Here is a 22,052-nt window from a genome sequence, read left to right on the forward strand (position 1 = left end):
GAATAATTTAAAAGCATCTGAAAAGAAGCTTAAGAACATTCATAGAGATTCAAGTATGATGTTGAATGAAAGTGGTGAAAGAGAGCATCCCTGTCTTGTTTCAGTTTTTAGCAGGAATGCTTTCAATTTTTCTCCATTTAGAATGATGCTGGTTTTGGGTTTAGCATATATAGCTTTTACAATGTTGAGGTATATTCCTACTATCCCTAGTTTTTCTAGTGTTTTGAACATGAAAAGGCACTGTATTTTGTCAAATGTTTTTTCTTCATCTATTGAAATGATCATGTGATTCTTGTTTCTAAGTCTTAATATGATGAATTATGTTTATTGAGTTCTGTATGTTGAATCAACCCTGCATCCCTGGGATGAATCCCACTTGATTGTGGTGCACTATCTTCTTAATATGCTTTTGTATGCAGTTTGCCAGAATTTTATTGAGAATTTTTGCATTTATGTTCATCAGGGATATTGGTCTGAATTTTTCTTTCTTTGATGTGTATTTGTCTGGTTTTGTATATGAATAATATTAGCCTCATAGAGTAAGTTTGGAAAGGTTTTCTCCTTTTGTATTTCATGGAAGACTTTGAAGAGTATCTGTTTTAATACTTGTTTGACAGTCTTGTAGAACTCAACTGAGAATCCATCTGGTCCTGGATTTTTCTTGGTTGGTAGGCTTTTGATGTTGTTTTCTATTTCATTACTTGAAATTGATCTGTTTAAATCATGTATGACCTCCTCGTTCAGTTTGAGTAGGTCATATGTTTCTAGAAATTTGTCAATGTCTTTGATATTTTTTATTTTATTAGATTATAAATTTTCATAATAAATTATCTTCTCTATTTTAGGGGTGTCTGTTGTGATATTTCCTTCTTCTTGTTGTATTTTAGTAATTTGAGTTTTCTCTCTTTTTCTCTTTGTTAGCATGTCCAGGGGTTTATCTATTTTATTTATTTTTTCAAAGAACCAACTTTTTGTTTTGTCAATTTTTTCAATTGTTTCTTTTGTTTTGATTTTATTAATTTCAGCTCTGATTTTAATTATTTCCTGTCTTCTCTGCTTTGGTGTTGATTTGTTCTTCTTTTTCTAAGGCTTTGAGATGTAGTGTCAGGTCATTTATTTGTAGACTTTTTATTCTTTTAATAAATGCACAGAATGCAATAAACTTTCCTCTTAGTACTGCCTTCATAGTGTTCCAGAGATTTTGGTATGTTCTATCAGTGTTCTCATTTACTGCTAAGAAATTTTTTTATCTTATCCTCAATTTCTTCTACTATCTATTCATCATTCAATTGTGTATTATTTAATCTCCATTTGTTATAGTAGCTTTGATTTTTAATTTATCATTTATTTCTAATTTCATTCCATTGTGGTCTCATATAATGCAGGGTATTATAACTGTTCTTTAATTAATTATTTATTCATTTTGTATTTACTAAGAGTTGCTTTATGGCATAAAATATGGTCAATTTTAGAGAAGGAGTCATGTGCTACTGAGAAGACAGTATATTTGCTCATTGATGAATGTAATATTCTATATATGTGTGTTAAGTCTAAATTATTGATTGTATAATTTATTGCTATAGTTTTCTTATTTAGTTTTTGTTTGGAAGATCTGTCTATTAGTGAGAGAGGTGTGTTAAAGTCACTCAGTAATATTGTTTTGTGGTCTATTTGACTCTTAAAATTGAGAAGCATATGTTTGATGTACATAGATGCTCCATTGTTTGAGGCATAAATATTTATAAGTGTTATGTCCTGCTTATAGAAAAACTACTCCATTCACAATAGCCTCAGAAAATATAAAATACTGGTGAATCAATCTAACAAAATAGGTGAAACACCTCTACAATGAAAACTACAGAATACTAAAGAAGAAATTGAAGAAAATCTCAGAAGATGGAAAGATTTTCCATGCTCATGGATAGGCTGAATTAATATTGTCAAAATGCCTATACTACCAAAAGTATTATATAGATTTAATGCAATTCCTATTAAAATCCCAAGAACATTCTTCATAGAAATAAAAAAAAGCAATCATGAAATTTATTTTGAAACACAAAAAAACCAGAATAGCTGAAGCAATCCTTAACAAGAAAAGTGAAGCAGGAGGCATCACAATACCAGAACTTAATCTTCACTACAGAGCTATAATTAAAAAACAGCATGGCATTACCACCAAAATAGACTTGTAGACCATTGATACAGAATACAGGACACAGAGACAAACCCACATATATATGGTTATCTCATACTAGACGAAGGTGCAAAAAACATTCATTAGAGAAAAGATAGCCTATACAACAAATGATGCTAGCAAAACTGGAAATCAATATGTAGCAAAATGAAATTAAACCTCTCTCTCTCACCCGGCACAAAACTGCTCAAAGTGGACTGAAGATTTAAGCACAAGAACAGAGGCCCTGCAGCTAATAGAAGAAAAAATAGGCCCAAATCTTCACCACTTCAGCCTAGATCAGACTTCCTTAACAAGATTCCTAGAGCACAAGAAGTAAAATCAAGAATAAATAAATGGGATGGATTTAAATTAAAAAGCTTCTTCTCAGCAAAGGGAACAATCAATAACATGAGGAGAGAGCCTACAGATTGGGAGAAAATCTTTACCACATGCCTCTCTGATAAAGCATTAAGGTCTAGGATATATAAAGAACTAAAAAAATAAACTTAATGCCCCAAAACCAAACGACTTATTTGATAAATGGACTAAGGAACTGAACAGAAGAAGAAATACAATTGATCAACAAAGATATGAAAAAAGTGTTCAACATCTCTAGCAATTAGAGAAATGCTAATCAAAACTACTCATCTCACTTTTTGTCAGAATAGTAATCACTAAGAATACAGGTAACAATAAATGTTGGTGAGGATGTGGGGGGAAAGGCACACTCATACATTGCTGGTAGGACTGCAAATTGATGCAACCACTATGGAAAGCAGTATGAAGATTCCTCAGAAAATTGGGAATCTAGCCCCCATTTGACTCAAGTATCCCACTCCTTTAACCAAAAGATTTAAAATCAGCATACTATAGTGATGCAGCCACATCAATGTTTATAGCAGCTCAATTCACAATAGCTAGACTATGGAACCAGCCTGGGTGTCCCTCAATAGATGAATGTATAAAGAAGATGTGGTATATATACTCAATGGAATATTACTCAGCTTTAAAGAAGAGTGAAATTATGGGACTTGCCAGTAAATTATTGGACTTGGAGAATATCATGCTGAGCAAAATAAGCCAATCCCACAAATTGAAAGGCCTTATGTTTTCTCTCATATGTGGATGCTAATTCACAATAAGGTGGGGAGCTAGGGAAGAATAGCATTACCTTAGATTAGGTAGAAGGAAATGATGGGAGGGGAGGGGAGAGGATGTGGGGATAGGAAAGGTAATAGGATGAAACAGACATTATTACTATATGTATATATGTGACTGCATGACCAATATTATTCTGAAACATGTACACTCAGAAAACTGAGAAATTATATCTCATCTGTGTATGATCTATCAAAGTGCATAAATGCATTCTACTGTCATGTATAACTAATTAAAACAAATAAAAAATTTAAAAAGAACCATTCATAGAAATACCTACATATCTATAACCCAACAAAGAAAAGTTTTTAATATTAGATATCCAATAAAAGATTACCAGCCATGCCTAAAAAGTAGGAAAATTCAAAAGAGAAACATCACTCGAGATAGACCTACAATTGATGTAGGTGTTGAAATTAGGATGAAAACACTAAAAAATTAGAATGGTATTCCATATTCCCAAGAAATTGAGGGGAGTTAGGGAAGGCATTTTTAAAAGCCTGAATCAATCTTTTACAGATGAAAACTACAATGTACAGCCTGGACAATATACTAAATGAAATTAACAGCAGGTAAGTCATTGCAGAAGAAAGGATTAGTACACTTTTAAGGCATAGCAATATAAATCATATGTAAGAAGTGAGTAAAAAAATAAGCCATTGAGCTGTGACAATTTCAAGTGGTCTCATATGAATGTAATTGCAGTCTTATGGGAGAAGGGCAGAAGAAAGATTTGAATAAATGCCAGAAAACTGGAACTAGAGATACAGCTGAGTGGTGGAGGGCTTGCCCAGCATGTGCAAGGCCCTAGGTTTCACCCCCAGGCCTGCAGAGGAGGGAGAGGGGAAGAAAAGTTCCAAATCTGAAGATTTTAAAGATCCAAGAATGTCATATCAAGGAACCTCCATGTCAAGAAACTTGGTTAAACTGCACCAAGGCAAGATATAATTGATTTGCTCAAAACCAGTGATACATAGAAAATCTTTAAAGAAGCCAGAGGAAAATAATTAAGAAAAGAGGAATAAGCAAGCATAAGCATGACAGCCCTTTTCTTGACAAAAACAGTATGATTACATCTTGTATTGAAAGGGAAAAAAATCTATCTCGAATTCTCTACCCAGTGAAAATATTTTCCAGTAAAAACAAAACAACATTTTTTTTTGGGGGGGGGTGCACACAAGATTATAAAATAGTGCTACTAGAGCTTTGGAAGTGGGTAGAAAAGGAGGACAAAGGGAGATTGTAATTGATCAATGCATGTGTTACTGAAAAATCACACTGAACCCCATTACTTACATCATTAATATATATTAATAAAAGTTTTTATAGAGAAAAAATTAAATGGGAGAATATTTACTGACCTGTTTTCTCAATATAAAGTGAAGAAATTATCATACTTTCCTTGTTTCCCATTTAACATTTTTGATTTTGTTGATATAATCCAGGATTTATGTACAACTTATTATTAAACATTTCACATGCCATATGAATACCTAATACAGATGAGAATGGAACATAATATCTGAATTTTTAAACTATGTTAATAATACTTATTTAGACTTAACTTGCTACTTAATTGGTTTGAATCCCCAGAGCCATTCCTAATAGAAAAGGGCTTTCCTTTTCATGGACGCTTTGCGCAATATTTTAAGGAAGGTATATGAAAGGCAAAGCTTCAGAGTTGCCAGTTTCACAGTACTTTTTATTACCTGATCCATGAGGAGAAATTCATGTCACAGACATTTTCTCCCAAGCCCCATAGACATTGTTGAGTTGACTTCTCTGTCTAATGTTTCAGCTCCTCAGGTTAAATGTACATTTTCTTTTACAACCTACCCTTGAGGTCAGCAGCACCTCTACCATAGCATAGTCTTAGTTACACACAAGTCACAAGCCTAGCCGGGCTGGAGAGAGAAGACAGGACCCTTGCTGAGAGGCAGTGCCTCCTTCTAGAGGAACAGATGGAATAGAAGTTGTCCCATTTTTGGAAAATATAATCTGCCCTAACTCCTTAATTTTTTTTAAATTTTTGGGTTCTGAGGGTGGAACCCAGTAGCCTCACAAATGTTAAACACATGTTCTATAACTGAGCTACATTCCCAGAACCCACTAATTTTTGGTCTATTTGATGGATATTTTGGATCAGGTTATTATCATCTATGTTATTGTTATAATCTTTCTCAAAAGCCAAAACAACTTAAAAAATGACTTCATGAAAATACCTGTTCAAAAGTAGATGAATTGAGGGCTGGGAATGTGGCTCAGGCGGTAGCGCACTTGCTGGCATGCGCGCGGCCGGGTTCGATCCTCAGCACCACATACCAACAAAGATGTTGTGTCCGCCGAGAACTAAGAAATAAATATTAAAAAAATCTCTCTCTCTCTCTCTCTCTCTCTCTCTCTCTCTCTCTCTCCTCTCTCTAAAAAAAAAGAATCCACTCACTTAATTAAAAAAAAAAGTAGATGAATTGAGAGCAACCGATCCCTGGTGTTATTAAAATGTTAGGTAATTTAAGAGGTGTCTCGAACTCTGATGGTGTTTGATTTCTACTGCTGCAGTCTGGCTGGGCACAAAATCATGAGCCACTCACACCTTGTAGATTCAAACAGCAACTCTTTATTCCGGAACTCACACTGGCACTCTACACACGTTCTGGGGAAATCCACGTTCTGGCAAAATTCACGTACTCCACCATGCTCTGGATCCCAAATACTCTCTGAATCCCTCGAGAACTCAACGGGAACTCAAGGTGTGGACAGGCGCTTGAGGCTGCAGGATACGCCCTAATCCACCCTAAACCTGGATCTGCCCTGATCCTTGAGCAAGGTCACCTTACTCAAGCATACATGCAATGTCACTGCAAATGACCTGGGTCCAAAGGCAAGCCCATTTCCACAATGGAGAGTCCTTCCTCTAAGCAACATGGAGTAGGCTGACAAAGAAATTGCCGTGTGTCATTCCTACTTGGCAATGGCTCTCAGCATCTCCCCCCTTCTGATTAATTAAACAACAAGCAATGTGGCTTAAGGACTGTGCCTGGTAGGTTGTCCAATTGAACATATGGTTCTTACCCATCATGTGAAAAACTGACCTCTAGGCATCAGCCTCCTGTCTTAGGTTGATACCACTGCAATTGGATCATACCCATCACTGACTATTGGTCCAGCATACAGCCATGCTTGTGGATAGGCCTATGCACCAGTGTGGAGGGGTGAGGTTCTTGCCTCACCTCTGTTGGCCCCCAAATTTGTCCTTGGTGCCAGTGGGGGGGTGAGGGTCTTTGCCTCACCTCTGTTGGCCCCCAAATTTTAGACCATCACTAGCAGAAGGGAGGAGGATACAGAAATGCCACAACACAAAGCCAATTGATGGCACCCTTTGGAAAAATTGCATCACTGGTGACACCATCAGCAAAGATATGCCAGCACTACCACAATTCGCTGCATCATAGAAGCTGTAGTTTGGTTTTATCTTTGTCTTCACCGGCACTGGGATGAAGATAGGAATTCTGGCAATGATGCTAAAGAGACATTATCCTGAAAAGAATTATTAAATATAATGAAAAGGAAAGGTGAACATAAACAAACAGATCTGTTAACCTCCTTTAAAAACAATCCTTAATAGCTGTTTACCTAATTTAAATTAGTAAACACACAGATCTGTTAACCACCTTTAAAAACAATCCTTAACAGCTGTTTACCTAATTTAAATTAAACCATTTAAATCACTGAATAAAAAAAATAATTTGGATCCATTTTTTCATGAGCACTCCTCATATATGATATATGGACATACGCACACACAGACATAACACAAAACACAAGAGTGCACACAAAAGTACAACACATAAGTAACACAAGTAAAGGCCTTGTAGCTTTACCTAGGTGACCTGGGTCCAAAGGCAAGCCCATATCCACAATGGAGAGTCCTTCCTCTAAGCAACATTGAGTAGGCTGACAAAGAAATTATCATGTGTCATTTCTACTTGGCAATGGCTCTCAGCATTCTACACCACCGTAGGCCAGGTTCCCCCTTGCCTGTGTGGACCTTGGTTCACTTCCTATCTGGTTTCTACTTTAATTGAATGGTTTCAGTCCTGGTCTTAATTTTGCTGACATCCCTTCTTCAGTAATTATTTGATCAAATGCCTGATTTATAATAGTTAACACTTTATTAGAATGTGACCAAATTTCTCCTATTTTACTGAAGATGATTTCACCAGGACAGAGCTGAGCAAGTCAGATGCTGAGCTTGCTCTTATTACTCTTCAAGGACTTAGTACAATGATTCAGCACGCGAGGTAGCCAGATGTGCGACCTGTTCCCTTTCTTCGTCATCTCTACTGCTACAACCAGGAGCACCTCTACTGTGCTCCCAGGATATATTTTTTCTCATTTTTAAAAGAAGGTTTAACAGAAAAGGATTATAAATATTGATCTTACCCTGAGCTACTCAGAAAGAAATTATCCATTACACAGGGCAGGAATAAAGTTATTTGTTTAGTTTTGTTTTGTTTTGGTGACAGATCTCTCTACATTGTGCACTCTGACCCTGAATTCCTTAGCTCAAGTGATCTTCTTGCCTCAGCTTCCAGATAGCTGGGACAACAGGCACATGCTATGGTGCCCAGTTAGTTCACTGGGGGTTTTATTGTTTGTTTGTTTTGTTTTGTTTTTTGGTACTAAGGTTTGAACCCAGGGATGCTTAACCACTGAGCAACATCCCCAACCCTATTTTGTATTTTATTTAGAGACAGGATTTCACTAAGTTGCTTAGTACCTCCCTTTTGCTGAGGCTGGCTTTTAACTCTAGATCCTCCTGTCTCAGCCTCCCCAGAGGCTGGGATTACAGGTGTGCACCACCACGCCTGTATAAGGACTGGTTTTGGTGAGATAAAAGCAGAAAGAGAAGTCAGTTTAAGGTAATTACAAATAAAGAAAAGAAACTGGTGGTTTCCTAGTGTGTCCAGCATGGGGAGGAGCTCATTCTGACAAGAGAAGGTCAAACACACAGGTAGATTGGAGAATCCAATAGAAGACCCCAGAGCAAGAGAATTTTGTCCTTTTTGCTGAGTACTTGGTGTTTCACCAGGAAATCCACATTGCTGAATGTACACTTGTACTCACTCAGAATAGACTGAAAGAAATGTATTCCAAAGGGAGAGAGATCTGAATATCTTCTATTCCATCTGTTCCTCTAGAAGGAGGCACTGCCTCTCAGCAAGGGTCCTGTCTTCTCTCTCCAGCCCGGCCAGGCTTGTGACTTGTGTGTAACTAAGACTATGCTATGGTAGAGGTGCTGCTGAGCATCAGCTCTTATTTACTTTTTCTTTACCATAAACAGCTTATAGTTTCTGTGAAACACAAAATCTCTGGTTATCTCTGTGTGCTTCCTTTCCATGTGATTTCACACATACTTCTGTCCTGAAGTTTTGGGCCTCGACACTTTCGGGTTTACTCTGCTCTCTGACACTGAGTTGTGTGTTGGTCTTGGAGTCCTTGAGGGGTGTCAGTGAGGCCTGGGTTCTCCTGTCCCCTGTCATAGCGCCTGCAGCCAGAGCAGCACTGACACATAGTAGGTGCTCAAAAACCACTTAGAGAATGAATACAATGTTTGCCGTCTGCCTAGTGACAGGTGTCATGTGCTGAGCACGTTCCTAACATTGCTAGCTGGTCCACCCATCCCCCAGTGGTCAAGGGGGATTCTGATCTTCAAGAAAAAGAAAGAAGGCTGAGGAACTAGTTGATGGTGGTGGCTGAGTGAGCCAGGACTCAGGACCAGGACTGCCTGACCTGGGGACCCGCAGAGCCCCACCTTTTCCCCTAGACATTCCTGACTCCAGGCTCTGGTAACCTGCCTCAGGGGCTTCTCAGAACATGATGGATCAGGTACTAAATGGAGGAGGGATAAACCATTAGGAAACCATGGAGGATGACAGGCAGAGAATCGCTGGACAGCTACCTCCCCATATACCAGCTCCTTCCCCGCAGCACCTGCAGGGCGAGCCCAGAGCCACACATCCTAAGATGCACACAGGGCTCTTTGCTGATCCCGCCTCTCCCGTCTCCAGGCCTGAAACTGGAGTCTCCTCCTGAGCTGCAGCCCTGGCCCAGACCTCAGCCATGGGAGGACACCAATGCCGCGACCCCTTGCCAGCAAGGAGGACACGACACAGGATTCTTCTCTCAGCAGTTTATTCAGGCCTTTAATTATGTGTCTCTGGAAGCTTCTTTTATTACTACTGCTACTACTACTATTACTGCTGCTACTGCTACCACTGCTACTTCTTCTACTCTACTTCTACCACTACTGCCTCACCCGAGCGCCCCAGCCTTGATAAAGCACATCAAGTCCCAATGCAAAGCCGCCACGTGGATCTTTCTCACAGGGTGTATTACAGCTACGTGCCAACTCTCCCAAAACAAGGAGTTGTTTATCACAAACCACAGCGGAGCCAGCGCCATCTTGTAATGGCGACCATAATCTGCATAAGCGGCAGAAACGGCTCACCACACACCAAGGGCAAGAAGTCCTTACACGTGGGTTTCCTTTTGCTGTCTCCTCCTTAATAAATACTTTATGTGGATTATATTAGGCCTCTTTGCATTTCCAGGAGAGCCTTGGCCTGGTGGAAAGGCTGCATGCCCACGAGGTGGCCTGGAGATGCTGCAGGTGGAGGTGAGCTTATAGGACCAGCAGCGACAGAATCATGGCAGTGCAGAAACCTTGGCACCAGGAGTAACTCTGAGGGAAGGATGCGTGGACCAAGGCTGGAGATGCCTGGGGCAGGATGGTGGCTTAACAGAGGTGACATGTGGGCCAGAGTGAGAGAAATGGAGGAAAGAGAGGCTGATTCGCCAGGAGGCAGAGCTGGAAGAGTGGTCTATGGCAAGTCTCACCAGGGCAGGAGTCCAGAAGCAGACACAGTCCCCTAAGCTCTGTCTCAGGCCACCGCTGGCCTCGAGGCCAGAATGCCTGCACATACTCTGGCAGGCCCTGGCCCTTGCTGATGACCTTCCTGAGAGGCCTCTCAGACCTTGGACCTGGACTGCTCAGGAGGAACCCAACCCACTTCATCTGTAAAAGGGGACAAGAAGAAGCCCACCCGCAGGACTGCTGAAGCCTTCTCTGCCAAGCACTGAATGTGGAGCCCGGCACCCAGTGAGTGTGGCACAGGATTGGCTGACACCCCCTTCATTGTCACCTCTCTGTAATGACCACTGGTTACCAGTTGGAGAGGTCTGTTGATTCTCCTGTAGAGAGTGGCCTTCCACTCCACCCTTCCTCCCTTCCTGGGAAACCCGAGCTCCAAGGGGACCTCCAAGGGGAGGAGAGACCCAGCAGGAAGGAGAGAAGGGAAAGGGGGATGAGGGGAGGAGCCTGCAAACTGGGCGCCCAGGCCTGGAGGGAGCTGAGGCCTGTGCCAGGACCTGGCTCTAGGGCAGCTGCCTGGTGGGAGGGACCTGGAGTAATGGACTCTGCCCAGACGGGGACACCACAGCCCGGCTGGGGCAGGGGCGGAGCACCCCCAGCTCCTGCGTCATCACAGGCGTCCTGTGGTAGACACAAGAAGTCCTTTGATCACAATTACGGACTTTATGAATGAAATGACAGTAAATGAGACGTTTTGGAACAATGATTTGGGGCACACAGGGAGAGACTTGCTATCTGTCAATAAATGGGCTCCTTGTTCAAAGCCTCTTCTATGTGACCACCATTCAACTTTAAAGTGACTTCGAAATAAACACCTAAGCCATCATGGGCCACTTTGGTGGTGGAGTGGGGGACCCAAAATCATTTCCTGTGATTCGCACAGCCATACCTTTTGTACTCAAGTTTGAACATAGAGTGGCTGCCGGCCTTTTCGATGAACAATTATGAAAACTAGTAGTTGGCCTGAACGAAGGCTTTCTAAATTAGCCAGTGGAAACACGGCTGCCCCGGGAGGGCGGGAGAACCCAGGGCGGGGAGAACCCAGTGTGGTCAGAGCCTGGTGACCAGTAACCTGTGCAACCCTGGCCGCACCAGCCTGCCTCTGCCTGCAGAGCAAAGAGGGAGACAGTAATGAAGGAGACCTAAAAATATACCATCACGAATGAGTGTGTTGTGAGGAAATTCCAAACTTTATTAAACACACTTTTGGTAAAAGAAGCCCTACAGAGATTTTCTTAATAAATTTCAATGAGGGGAGATGTTTGGTCTCTGGAGTATCCTACATAAGCAATGTGGTATTTGTGGAATGTCAAGCTGCAGATGGCCTGAGGTAATCATCCAACTAGTATTGAGGTTTTTTCTTACCATCAGGACAGGACAGTGGCTTGGGGTGGGCTGAGGCAAAGCTGAGCAGTCCTCCAGGGGAAAGACTGAGAGGAGCTGGAGGGTGAACCATGGCCATCCCCGAGAGCCCAGGCTGCCACGCTCCAGGTCTGCAGCCAGGAGACACTGTTCTCTCCTAAACCCCTCGGTAACTCCTTCCAAAGGCCAACAACACTCACGTTCAGGAAATTCTTCTTCATGTTTAGCCTAAATACTTCACGCTTCCATGTGACTCATTACTTCTCATTCTGTCCAAAACAGAAGTAGGGAACAGCTGTTTTCCATCACCAGCTCACACACTTGAGGACGTTTATTTCACCCGTGTCCCAAATCGTCTTTTCTCCAGAATAAATATTCTAAATGTCATCAACATCCTGAGACCCACCCAGACCAAGGAGGCTGATGACGTCCTAAAGTGCTTCCTTCCATTCCCAACGTTAACCCACGCGGTCTCAGTCCTTCATTACATATATATATATATATATATATATATATATATATATATATATATATATATATATATATATATATATTAATTACAAGTCATTGGACACAATACCTTTATTTTTATGTGGTGCTGAAGATCCAACCCAGGTTCCTGCATGCGCCAGGCAAGCGCTCTACCCCAAGCCACAACCCCAGCCCAGTCCTTTATTCGTAAACAGCACATGTTGGGGTAACATGGAGGCCTGAAAGTCATATGCTTCCTTCTAATGTCTGAAGAAGACTCCACCTCCTTCAGCCACCCCAGCTCCAGCTGAAGTTCAGTGTATCCTCACTCTGGACACCCTTGTGGCCACCACAGCCATGCGGTATCTTATTTCTTGCTCCACAGTGGACACTGTGTTTCACACTTTGTTCAGACCATCTCATATAACACCTGCAACCTGTCACACAGATTTTTTTAAATTCAGAGATGAAGAAATAACTCCAGAAGATCCCACCACTAACAGGTGACTGGGTTTGAACCCAGAGCCATCGACACAGCCCAGGACCTGCCAAGCTGACACACGGTTCCTGCTCTGCAGAGTCCCATCAAGACGAGGATGACAGAAACAGCCAGAAACAGGCCATGAGAAGTTTGTCTATAGTTCCATTTCTGGAGCAACACGTCCTTCCAATTCTTGCTGTCCTTTTGCTAGCCACACAGAGTAGGCTAATGTCACATAAATCATTTTTATTTCATTCTTTAGAGATGTCCTTAAAACAACCAAGTCAGCTTTATGGTGCACACTGGAATCCCAGTGATTTGGGAGATTGCGGTGGAGGATGGCAAGTTCAAGGTCATCCTGGGTAACTTAGTGAGACCCTGCCTCAAAATTAAAAAAAAAAATTAGCAGTGGCAGTGTGCCGACTCACTGTGCACAAGGCCCTGGGCTTTCCTCCCAGGTCTTCCCCCAGCTGCACAAAACCCAACCAACTTTATGCCTGCCCCACCCAAACCCTTGCTGGAATTTAATCCTCAGTGTGAGGTACTCAGGTGGGGCCCAGTGTGACTGTTAAGAGGTGATTAGCCTTAGAGCTCCACCCTCAAGAACAGGCATCCTTTCTTGGAGCGTGGGGTTAATGAGCTAGGGGTTATCTAGAGAGTGGCTCTGTTACAGCAAAGCCAGCTTGGCTGTCTTTTGTGAAAGGCCCCTCCTCCTGTGAGGCCCCACCCTGAGGCAGGACTCTACCAGAGTCCCTGTCAGCAAGAAGGCCATCATCAGAGGTGGCCCTCAGACCCTCCCAGCACCCACAACTGTGAGCTGAGTAAATCATGGTAAGTGTCCAGTCTCAGGTTGTTTTGTTGTTGTTTTGGGGTGCTGGGGAATGGACCCAGGGCCTTGTGCATGCTGGGCCAGTGCTCCACCATGGACCACATCCTGGCCCCTCAGATATGCTACTGTAGAAGGAGAAGAGGGACTGAGACGCCCCCTCATCACCCCTGTGCTTAGCTGTAATGATCTTGTACACACTTGTGGACCCATCATCCTTGACTTGTTCCAAGGCAAGAGTCTCAGCTTTGTTTTGTGTCTTCTGCATCAGCACAGTAACCCAGTAGACACCTACTGAGGGGACACTGGAAACATCTAGAATGTGATTCGCTGGCTGGCCGGCCACATGGACACACTTACTAATGACTCTAATTCTCAAGTTCAAAAGTACTTGCAGATCCCTGAGTGTCTTTGTGTACAGGCTGGACACCCCACTTCTGCCTCCACCACACAGCTGGTGCGGGGCACTGGACAGTGGGAGGTGAGACTGCTTTCATTTACCCACCGACTCAGTGCGTGATCTTGGACAAGTCACCTGTTTTCTCATCTGAAAAATGCAGAGAGTTGGCCTGGATGATATTTAAGGCCCTTTCATTCCTGAATTTCCATAATTCTATGGCTATCTATATACTTATCTAAATAATCACAAAAACACTACTTCATCCTGGAGAAACACAGTCATAATAAACTAAGCAAAACCAAATGCCCTTCAATATCCTGTTGTGAACTATAAAATGTCCCCTTGAAACAGGATATAGGAAAAATATTTTCCTATTAAATCCTTTTAAGGTGCAAGGGAAAGCATTTGTTCTGTGATTTGCTGTCCAACTCAATAAAAAGTAGAGGATTCAGCTGTCTTAATTAGGGAAGATACTGTCAGAAAGCAAAGGTGGTGGAAATTCAAGCTGGAAACTGAGATGCAGGCCGACAGAATAGAGCACAGGTTTTCTAGAGGGAGTTTCCAAGTGTGTATCGAGCAGTTTATTTCTGCCATCATGTTGGGGAAACCAGTAAATGATTTTTTACGAGGTGATTTATGAAATTCCTGGATGGACGAGGAAAGGGCTGGGAAGAAGTTGCAACAAACTCCCGACCCTGAGGGGGCCAAGGAGAGAGGACTTGAACCCTGGTGACTTGGCGACATTGTCATAAGCTGGGTCCTCTAAGGTGGGTGGGCAAAATGGGGTGAGAACCCTACCAGGTGGCAAGCTAGAAGATTTCAAAGGAACGGTGCCTGTGCCTTGACTATTCCGGAGTCCTCTGGAATGGACCCTGCAAGGGCAAAGGTTCTGTTTCCCCTGTTTCTGCAGGGCCTGGAGTGTCGCAGGAAGCAGACTACGAACCTTGTCTGAGAAATGAAAAGAGCTGGTAATCTACCTCCTGTTCACCCAGGAAGTCAATGAGGGGTATCTGCCCAGCTTGTGATCACCCATCTCTTATGTCGGGTTACCTCCCTGTGATAGCAGTAAAATGTCCCCCTAAGATGTCTGGGTCCTGACCCCTGGTCTGTGATCACTACACTCCATGTCAAGGGCGACTGAGGTTGAGATGGAATTCAGGTTGTTGATCAGGGCGTGCCTCTGCTGGCTTGCTGTAACTATAGCACATACCTGAGATAAACAACTTATGAAGAGAAAAGACTTATTTGGCTTCCAGTTTCAGAGCTTTTGACTCATGATTAGCTGACCCATTGTTCTGGGCCTGCAGTGAGGCAGCACATCATGGTGACAGAAGTAGTAGAGCAAACTGCTCCGCTCATGTCTAGGGAGCAGAGAGAGGACAAGGAGGAGATAGGTGGCACATCCCCTTTGAGGACACACCCCTGGTGACCTGAGGACCACTCACTGGGCAGTCCTCTTAAAGTTTCCACCACCTCCCAACTGTGTCACCTTGGAACCAAGCCTTGAACAAGGGGGACTCTGGGGCACATCCAGATGTGCATACAGTAGTTGACCTTAAGAGAGGGACCCCTCCTTAACTATCTGGGTAGACTTAATGAGTGGGGCAGGTTCTGACATGTGGAGGAAAGAACTGAGGGGCTAGTGTCCCTGAGGCCAGGTGAGCACTAGCCCCACCATTCCTGGCCCTGGACAGCAGGGTGGGGACATAAGCCTGGGTATGCAGGTGGTCTCCAGAGCCGGGGAAGAGGAGGAAATGGGCCCAAAGCCTCCAGAACAGAACACAGCCCTACCAGCTCCTTGATTTTAGCCCAGAGAAACCCACATTAGACTTCTGACCTCTGGAACCTTAGGACAACATATCTGTGCTGTTTTAAGCCACTGAATTGTGGTGATCTGATAGGGCAGCAAGAGTAAACTCACATCCCAACGCTCCCAAACATGGCAGTGCCCAGGCTGCCCTGCTTGAGCCAGCTGGCTCTGGACGGTAAGCCACAGCTAACTGGACCAGAGAAAGACATGGGTCAAGCTGCTGCAAGACCTGATTAATGTCCAGACACACAGATATGCATGAGACTTGGAATTGATAAATCAAGTTAACTCTGATTAGAAGCACACTATTTTAGCCCAGGAGGTGAGGAGAGCCTGGGCTCAGTCACTGGAGCAGAGAAGAAGAAAAGTTGGTTTGGGGAGATAAAAGCTACACTGAGAGGCAGGGACAGAATTCCCATAGTGTCTTGATCTATAGTCCTTCTGGGGGGCAAAGTGCAAGTCTTCGGAATATACTCCTCAGTCAGGTGAAGGCAGAAGAGCAAATGTCCCCGGCTTAGAACTTCTGAAAGGTCCACTTTGACCAACTGAAAAACGCAGACTCCCAGTGTTGCCTGACAACCAAATGACTGCTCCAGGTGGAGATGCCAAGGGTGTCCAGGGAAGGAAACCCCTGCTCACGGGAATCAGGAGTGTAATCGGCATTGCTGCATTTTTTGGACAGAGACTCCAGGAGATGTAGTCATTTGCCCAAAGTCATGGTGAATAGGAAGGGTGGAATTCAAACCTGAGGCTTTTCATTCCAACTGCTGTTTTGTGTGGGTTTGGCCTCATTAGTCATCCTCTAGTAATTGCTTCCTGGTCTTCTGTTTTAATAGAAAGAGCTCAAAGGTCTGATAAATGTCGCTTAGATAATCTTTAAACATTTCTCACAGAAGAGAAAAGCCAATGTATGATCCAGTTGAAGCCACAGGGGCCTCAGTGTCCAGAGACTACAGACCAGAGGCAGCTGGCCGCGTGGAGCAATGGCTTCCCTTTCTGTCTCCGGAGGGCTCTGGCTTCCCCATGCCCACATCTGTGTGGCTTCTGGGGAGTGGGTGCCAGCAGGCTCCGGATGCTCAACTTCCTTTGGGTCTTGGTCTTTGCCCGCAGTATAGACTGGCAATTCCTAAGTTGTGACTCTCAGCTTCCAGTTTAGTAGGCCCAGGACCACCCTGCTGGTTGTTGAGTGTCACTGCTCAGAGAGAGATGGCTGTCAGGGCTGGACTCTCAGGGAGCTAAGCGGTATGCCCAGTACCCTGAGCTCCCTGTCCTTGCTGGGCTTGGTACTCCTGAAGACATGTGGTAGCAGGTGATAATAGGAGTTCCTAGAATTGGAGGAGCGGTTATTTCTCATGGCCGCTGCTGATAACAGGAAATGCCACCTGAAAACAGGTCAGTTCACTCTTGTGTCTCACCACCCAGGATGTGTCTTAAGATAATTTTCTGAACACTCAAGCTCCGATGGTGATTACCTGATATGCGATTGGCAGAATTCAAACCATAGATTATGCCTTGCCAACTTTGCTCTTTTCATCTCTTGAAATTTAGTCACATAGATTCAGGAAGACAGAAGGAGAATCCTCAAAGCTTGGGATCTGTTTTGACCTTTGTGAGACTCTTACTGTCAAGTGGCTCCTTATTCTCTCATCCTGTGCCTTCTTTAGAATTGGCTTGCTTTCTGAGCCACCAGGTTCTGGTGGGACCTTGTCATTCACTGACATCGGCTTTGGCTGTGTAGCAAGCATCTGCTTTCTTTTCCAGCACTTGAACGTCTCAAAGTGGAGCACCTTTCCAGATGGACAAGTTCCCTCCCACCTTTTGCACTTGAATAGCTGCTTATGAGGAAAGCTGGAAACAAGAGCAGAGTACCTCCCCCTTTCTGAGTAACTCCCCCTTTCTGAGTAACAGGGCAGCATTTGCTGCATGGACACTGGCCACTGGACATCCTTCTTGATGCAGATTTCATTAAAGGAGCTCTTGTTGGCACTCTTTTTGGTCAGTTCCAGCTCATTCTGGTCTCTGGCCTTCTGTAGAGCATAAGGGACCTGGTCAGATATGATTCTCTAAGGATGAAGGATAGTGGGGATACCAAAGAGTTGGGGCAAGAAAGAACAAGAGGAAGAGCAGCTGAAGGACTTGATCAACACCCAGAAAGATACAGGCCATAAAGGTGGCTTTGTGAAGATAATAGGAGCCCAAACAGAGATTGAGGACCAACTGAAGGCCCAACTGAGAAGGAAGGATGGGAGGGGAAGGGAATTATGGTGTGCATTAGTTTCTTGCGGTTTCCAGATGACAACAAACTTTGTGAGTTAAAACAACAGAAGTTTATTTCTCACAGTCCTGGATGGTGAAGTCTGAGATCAAAGTGTTGGCAGGGCTATTTCCTTCAGAGGCTCTAGCAATAGAAATGTCCCTTGCTTCCTCCAGCTTCTACTGGTTGTCAGCAATATCTGGGTGTCTTCACAGGAACTTCTCTTCTCTGTTCTAAGTGTTACGAGAAGTCCCAGAGAGGGGGACTTTGACTTGGGACAAGTGGGGTCCTTGGCATACAGTAGAGAAGAAGATTTCAGTACATGTCAGTTGAAGACACAGATTTATTTATGAAGACACATGCCAGGGAGAATGTAGGCTAACTCAGGAAAGAGACATTTGGGGGGGGATAAAGAAATATGTATTCAAGGGCTGTGGCTGTGGCTCAGTGGTAGAGTGCTTGCCTAGCATGTGTGAGGCCCTGGGTTAGATTCTCAGCACCAAATTTAAGCAAATAAATAAATAACGGTACATCAATAACAAATAAAAAATATTTTTAAAAAGAAATACACATTCAAGGGAGAATGACGGCCATCTTGACAGTGCGAAACTTTTGGGGGTAAAGCAAGGAATATAGAGTCAAGAGAGAACATGGGCCATCTCCAAAGGGAGAGCTAGCCACCCCTTGGTGTAGGATGTTATTTATAGAGGGACAGTTGCTAGGGCTGAACTACAGGAGGAGTCAGGGTGGATCACACAATTTTGTGCCAGTTTTTCCAGCACTTGCTCATTGTTCTCAAGTTACTTTTTTTTTGGGGGGGGGTAACGGGGATTGAATCCAGGGGCACTACCAATGAGCCAAATCCATAACCGTTTTTATTTTGAGACAGGGCCTTGCTAAGCTGAGGCTGGCCTCAAACTTGAGATCCTCTGAGATCTTCCCGCATCAGCCTCCAGAGCTTCTCTGATAACAGGTGTGCACCTCCATAGGCTCACTTGTTACTTTATGTGGGCAAGGGCATGTGTCAAGATTTCAGGCCAAGGGAAGGTGTTGGGTGGCTCAGGAACACTTGTTTTGCATTTCAGAGGTTCATGGGCATTTCCTGCATTCCATCATACATGGGCACTTTTCTTGTGAAACTCAATCTACCTTTTCCTATATCCTCAAATTCTTATCTCATAAGGACACTTATTGGATTTAAGGCTCACATGGATAATCCCAGATCATCTGCTTATTGCAAGAACCTTGACTGTTACATATGCAAGTATGTTAACATTCACGTGTTCTAGGAACCTGGAGGTTGAAGCGCTCTGGAGGGGCCAAAATCTGGCTCACTGCAGAGCGGGAGAATAGAAAGCAGAGTGGAACAAGCCAGTTGGTCAGGACAAGAGGCCTTTAGTTTGTGCACTTTCTAGGAAATCATGTGTACTTATGGTCACTTGAAACCTCAAGTAATCTGTAAATTTTATAATCTGCTGTTTTGAGCGCACTTGTGTCTCATTTCTACCATTATATTCTATGTTTTTATTCACTTAAATATTTGTCCCTACCTTTCTGCCCCCAAATCGTACCACACAACACACTATTCACACAAGGCACCACTCACAAGGCAGGTTTGGTGGAGCTCAGTCTTCCTCCCAAAGTCCCCTCCAATTACCTACTTTCTACTTTCCTGGCCCACTCTTTGGATCTGGCTTCCCCGATTTCCCCTAATTCAATCCCCCTCAGTTTATTATGCAGAGCAATTTAACTCTCTTTCCTTCAACTCTGCCTCAGGCCTACCTTTGCATAGCCAAAGACTCATTAATGTCTCCATAAAACAAAGGGCCATTTATGCAAGACAGAATCCTTGTTGGCAGAGATTTTGTAATTTCTTTCTTACTCTCTCTTTCTCATATATGGAAGAAAGCCATATGGAAATTTATTTTCTTCATACAGTTAGGACCAAGAGACTGCAGTCTGGATTTTAATATTCCCTTTCTTCCTCCTTGCTGGTAAATGTATATTTTCTTGACATCTATTTCTCATAAACTTATTTGTTATTTGTTTAACAGACTGGCTCTCAATGTTTTGATCTCAGAACTCCTTTTTTTTTTTTTTTAGAGAGAGTGAGAGAGGAGAGAGAGAGAATTTTTTAATATTTATTTTTTCAGTTCTCAGCAGACACAACATCTTTGTTGGTATGTGGTGCTGAGGATCGAACCCAGGCCGCACGCATGCCAGGTGAGAGTGCTACCACTTGAGCCACATCCTCAGCCCTGATCTCAGAACTCCTTTACATTCAAAAATTATTCAGGGTTCTAAGCAACTTTTGTTTATATGGATTTTATCTATTGATATGTATCATATTGAAATAAAATAAAAAATTAGGTCTTTATTCATCTAAAATTAATGTCTATTACATATCAACATAAATGATATCTTTTTCTGAAAAAAATACATTTTCCAAAACAACAAAAATTGGTAAGAAAAATGGTATTTATATTTCTGCAAATCTCTCTGAAATCTGGCTTAATAGAAGACAGCTGGTCTGCATTTAGTCTGTTGAAAGATCAGAATCTGGAAAGCACAGCTATACAACTCCTGAGAAAATGAAAGTGAAAAGGCAAATAGCATCTTAGTATTATTAGGAAAATAACTTAATCTTGTTTACCATTAAAACCAGTTTTAATGCACATTCCAGTTGTGCCTCCTCTTTAAGGCCAAGGAAAACAAAAACAATAAACCTTGGACTCAACGAGATCTTGAATTAAAACTGAACCATGAACCAAAAATGCAGGGAAACCTCATTGGCTAAACTGTATTCAATTAAAACAACGATAACTCAAGATGGTACATTTAAAACCGATATAGCACGGATGAACACCAGGGAGTTATCACTTTTTTTTTTTTTTGCGTGGGTTAAATTTCTACTCATCCCCAGCTCTCTGCTCAGGGATGCCTTCTGTAGGGTCTCTGCCTCACCGTAAGTAATGAGCCTGAGAACAATGACATCACCAACGCGGTGGCTACCGTAGCGGGCCACACTGACTAGGAGCCTAGAAACACTCGACACGCGTCTTCCCATTTTATTCTCAGTAAACTTGGAGGAAGGTACTGGCTTCGTTTTGCAGAAGCGGCTGGTTCTTGGACACCTGCACGGTCCAAGCTCTTCCTGCAGCCGGATGTCTTCGCTCTCTGCTTCTGTCCTGCTTAGGTGAGTCCCTGAAGGCAAAGGTCAAGGGTGGCGCTCCTCCGCTTGCCCGCAACCTAAGCGCCTGGGTTCAGTTAGTCAGTCAGGGGACCACGACAAGGAAGCGGGCCTTTTGGCGGCTCCCCGCTCCTCTCGCTCCCGGGGCACACGGAAGTCTGTGTGCGGCCAGGCCACCCAAGGTTCGCAAGAGGAGGAAGGTGCGCCCGCGCGCGGGCTCAGGCCAGGCAGGAGCCTTTCTTCTCTAGCCGCAGGATCTGGGCGCAGGCCAGAACCTTTCTTCTCGCGTCGCCGTTGCCGGACGAAAGTGTGCAGAAACGGAACGGTCCTCCCGTGGCCAGGTTGTCGCTGCGGTCTCCGGCTGCTGACATGGGCCGGCCGGTGTAGGGCCGCGGGTGCAGGTCACCTTGGCGGTGGGCTGACTGAGGGAGCAGAGGCAAGACTGGTGTGATGAGAGTCATCTATTAGAGGAGGCCAGGGTGAGGGTTCAGGCCCTGGCTGGGAGATGAGGTGGTTCTGGATTAGGTTAGAGGAAAGGTGCAAACTTCAGGTCTGCAGACCAAATCCAGCCCACTGCCTATTCCTGTAAATAAAGTTTTATTATAATGTGGTTGTGTTCATTCATTTACATACAGACCATGGGTGCTTTTATACTGCAGCAGCAGTGTGGTGGCCTGCAAAGGCCTGCAAAGCCTAAAGTGTGGACTGCAGGACCCTTTAGAGAAAAAATTTGCTGGCTTTCAGGTTAGAGCATTTTCAGCAGCATAAGGAGTTTGGGTGTTAGGCTCTGAGTTTTACAAGTGAGGCATTAAAGGATTATTCATGTTTAAAAGTAATCAGTAGCAATATTGATGATCACTTTGGAGTGTGACATAGAGAGCTAATTAGGAGACTGTTGCATTAAGTCAGGTGAAAGCTGAGGAGTCAGTGATAGTAGGAATAGACAGGAAAGGGAGATGAAGTGAGTGCAGGTCAAGTTTCCCTTCTCTC

General features: G+C 43.5%; 1 pseudogene; it reads right to left on the minus strand.

Annotated features, from left to right (window-relative positions):
• LOC144373834 (autism susceptibility gene 2 protein-like) overlaps window positions 1–21,523 on the minus strand; it is a 70,991-nt pseudogene extending 49,468 nt beyond the window's left edge.
• Window positions 21,524–22,052: the final 529 nt, after the last annotated feature.

This window comes from Ictidomys tridecemlineatus, unplaced genomic scaffold (assembly GCF_052094955.1).
Source record: "Ictidomys tridecemlineatus isolate mIctTri1 unplaced genomic scaffold, mIctTri1.hap1 Scaffold_51, whole genome shotgun sequence".
Taxonomy (NCBI): Eukaryota; Metazoa; Chordata; class Mammalia; order Rodentia; family Sciuridae; genus Ictidomys; species Ictidomys tridecemlineatus.